The sequence below is a fragment of the Centrocercus urophasianus genome, unplaced genomic scaffold (assembly GCF_019232065.1).
Source record: "Centrocercus urophasianus isolate 14NV4802_14NV808 unplaced genomic scaffold, USGS_Curo_1.0 seq_11, whole genome shotgun sequence".
Classification (NCBI taxonomy): Eukaryota; Metazoa; Chordata; class Aves; order Galliformes; family Phasianidae; genus Centrocercus; species Centrocercus urophasianus.
The window spans coordinates 19,389,693-19,393,198 of NW_024884253.1; the positions used below are offsets into that span (position 1 = coordinate 19,389,693).

Genomic DNA, 3,506 nt, shown 5'->3' on the forward strand with positions numbered 1-3,506 from the left:
GGCCATAGATTTGCAGGATCATCTCTCAGTCTCCAGAGAAGTGCCCTTTGCTAGGCTGCCTTTGCTCATGTCCCCGTTCCAAGGAAAAAAACAGTCAGTCAGAACATCTCCATTTTCTCCAGCAGCAGCAGCTGCCTCCTTGCACCAGATCCAGCAGCACCGTGCCTCCCAGCCCAGCAACTTGTAGGAGTTATTCCAGCCGACTTCCTGGCTGCGGTGAGGGTAACCTCCGCCAAAATCCCCGCTCTACTGAGTGGATAACCCTCCCTTGCTACTCGTCCGCTCTTAATCAGATACAGTTAAGCACGGAGGAGAATGACTAAACACTTCCAGGGAAAAATGATGACAGGGAAGAAGAAAGAACTGAACACTTCTTCCAGGGAGAAGGAAAGATCTGGGGCTGTTTTCATTTTTTCCCCACTCCATTTCTTTCTCTCATGTAAGAAGAAAGTAAAGTGAGAAGTGCTGTAAATAAGCATGCATATACATACTTTTATATGCTAATGTGTCTAACTCCACAAATGAGTTCAAGCTCCCAGCTGCTGACAAGTATGCCTGACAGCCTGAGATAGTGAAAGTGCAAGTCACCGAACAAAGAGCTGCGTGGAAGGCAGCACAGAAAATGCTGCTGAAGAAAAGGGAAACTGCTTAAAGCGTTTCTTTTTAAGAGGCTGAATTCCTTGGTCAAAACGGCAGCAAGAAGACAAAAACTAGCATTCCACACCAGGGGTAAAGTGCAGGAAATACAAGAATAGCAGACAGCAGGAGAATATCTGTTCAAGAGGCGGCATATGCAAAGGTGAGTAATGCCTAATTCCTTGGGTCGCTTTCAAATGGCAGCGTTAGTGAAAACCAGAGAAGTGGAAATGGTGTTTGGCAAAAATAGCCCACTTGAAGGTGAATGAGTGCAGAGCCTATCGACGCATGGGGCTGTTAGCAAACAAAACTATGCTTAGTGGCTATTAGGGGTGTTGCGGGCAATGTTCTATTCACTCCAAAACCAGAAATAATGGAACAAAGTGAATGGAAAGGCCGATGTTTGCCTTCTGCAAAAATACTAACGCTGCCTCCAGTGCCGCAGCCTGCTTCACAGGGGGTTCTCCTACACCTCCTGGAGATACCAAAAAGAGATGTTTACCTATGCTTCATCTGACATACACTCCTGCAAGAATTTTTTATGCGCTTCCAAGAATTATTATTTTCCCAGTGCCACTTAATTTTTTTATCGTGTTACCACAAAACATTCAAGTACCTCTGAAAGTGTATATTCTATATTTGGGTGGTTGCCATTTCAAAGAGAATTTTCTACAAAATAAAGGTTTAAAGCTTGTGTTAAAAATGAACTCTCAAACATAACTTGAAGCAAGTTGCAGCAAACACTGTGCTATCATACCATCTGTGTTCATGTACAGCTCCCAAGCTCTCCTATTGCTTCCCAAGGCAATAATGATAAAAAATAAAAACAGATACGATGGAGAAGCACTGTGTATTGGAATACACGGCAAACCTGAGCTTTACCACACTTGTTACAAAAACGAACTCCTCTGTATCTGCATATTGCAACAAAGTATCCCCAGGGAGATTAAAAATGAAGGTTATATTCTCCTTCATGCTCAGATCAGCGATCTCCTCTCCTGTCCCAGGCAGCAAATTCTTGTGAGCCCTGCTCTACTCAATACCATTCTGAACATTGCTTTTTTCAGCTCCTTTCTCAAACATCCCCGAAACGTTCCAAGTGAAAGTGAGTGAAATTCTTTAAATGTTGGAGTAGATGGAACACACCAGAACGGTTGAGAAAGGGGGGAGGGGGGGAAAAACAAACAAAAAAAACACCCCAGTGTTAAATCAGCATCTAAGATAACAGACGTTGCTGTAACAAACCTCAGAGTGTATCTTAGGCCGCAAGAAAGGGCAATAAGAAGCCATAAACCAGTGCTATAGGTAAAACTTCACTGTATAAACGTAACAGCTCTTTATATTGCACAGTTTTAAAGGTAAGTGAAAGTCCTACTCTTAAGAAATCAACTGTGTAAAGCAGAGCTTAATATAGAGCCTTATCTGACATTTAGCCAAAACGCAGAACTGTTGTTTTTAAGATTCAGAAATAAAATCCCCATCCTGGCCACTTGGTCATACTTTCGGTCTGCAGAACTCCACCGGTACAGAGGCAAAGGAGCGGAGTGCCAACCGCAGGCAGGGAACCCGCACACACTGTGCTCTAGTAGTGCTCCAGCCCAGCCCTGTCCAGTTACTTGTCGAGAACACAAGCATGCTCACAACTTCCTCTTGCTTTCCGAGAATCACCTCGCTCCTCCTATGCAATTCCCACACGCTGTCCTACCAAGACATTTTGAGGACTCTGCCTACACAAACACACGTCTGTCCCGCACCGGTTGTTGCCGTGACCAGTGAAACACACGCCTGTGAGCCAGGCAGGGGCAGCGGGGAGAGCCGCGGCTGCCGTTTTCCAGTCCCTGCTCCACAGCTGAGATGCGGCACTCGCCCACGTGACCGCCGTGTGAGGTTCCGTGTCAGCTCTTGCACTGAGAAGGAGTAGGGTGGAGTGCTCGCTGGAATCTCCATAAATATGGGAGCCTGGAGGGAGTCCACGAGAGGGAATTTCCCTCTTCCAGCGGAGATGGTTCTGCTCCGTGGCGGCTTCAGTGCGGATCTCTAAGGGGAAACATCCCCGACCCCCGCAGACGGGGAGGCTCTCCCCGCAGCCCCGCGGCCTGCCGGCCTCGCACCCCGTGCCGCTCCCTGTACAGCCACCTCTCCGAGCCGTGGCCGGAGCGCGGCGTTACTGCTAGCGGTGTGTGCGGCACGGCTCGTCCCGCAGCCCCGAGGGAAGGCGGTGAGGGCCGAGGGCACGGCGCTCAGGACGAAGCAGCCGAGCGAACGCGGACTTCCAGCACCTCGATAAAAAATAAAAAAGCGTGTCCAGCACGGGCAGCGTTCAGCATTCCAACACCCCTCCTCCTCCCCCTCGGCGTCCGCGCGCCGCAGGCCCCAGGGCAGCCCAGCCCGGCGGGATCTGTCCCTGCGCTCCGGGCACGGCAGGGCCGCGGCGAGCACGTTGCGACTTCGCGACTCGCGCAAACCTCGGGCCGGGTGGGAAACACAAAGGCGGCACAGAGAGGGAAGGAAACGTGGGGCTCGGAGGGGAGGGGGGAACGCCCACACACGCGCCGCAGCCCCGGGGACAGCTCCGGGCCGGGCGGCTCTCCCCGCGCTGGCGGAGTGACGGCGGCCGGGGCTGAGGGGCGGGGCGCGGACCCACGGCGGGGGAAGCGGCGGGGGGGCGGCGGGGGATGGGAGACGCGCGTTCCCGCGGGCGGGGCCGCGGCGGGCCCGGGATCGGGCTCGGCCTCCGCCCTGAGCGCCGTGAGCCGGGGGAGGCGCGGGCTCGTGCTCGCGCCCTCGCCGTTGCCATGGCGCCGCTTGACGTCACGGGCGGTGCGCTGCCCGTGCGGTAGCGGCGCGGTGATTGGCGGAGACGCCGTGTG

General features: G+C 52.9%; 1 long non-coding RNA gene across 2 annotated transcripts in view; it reads right to left on the reverse strand.

Moving 5' to 3' along the window:
• Positions 1-2,705, reverse strand: part of LOC122155094 — a 22,060-nt gene extending 19,355 nt beyond the window's left edge. For both annotated transcript variants that reach the window (XR_006167127.1, XR_006167128.1), the window contains exon 1: positions 492-2,705. This is a non-coding gene — a long non-coding RNA (uncharacterized LOC122155094). The remainder of the gene's footprint in view (positions 1-491) is intronic.
• Positions 2,706-3,506: the final 801 nt, after the last annotated feature.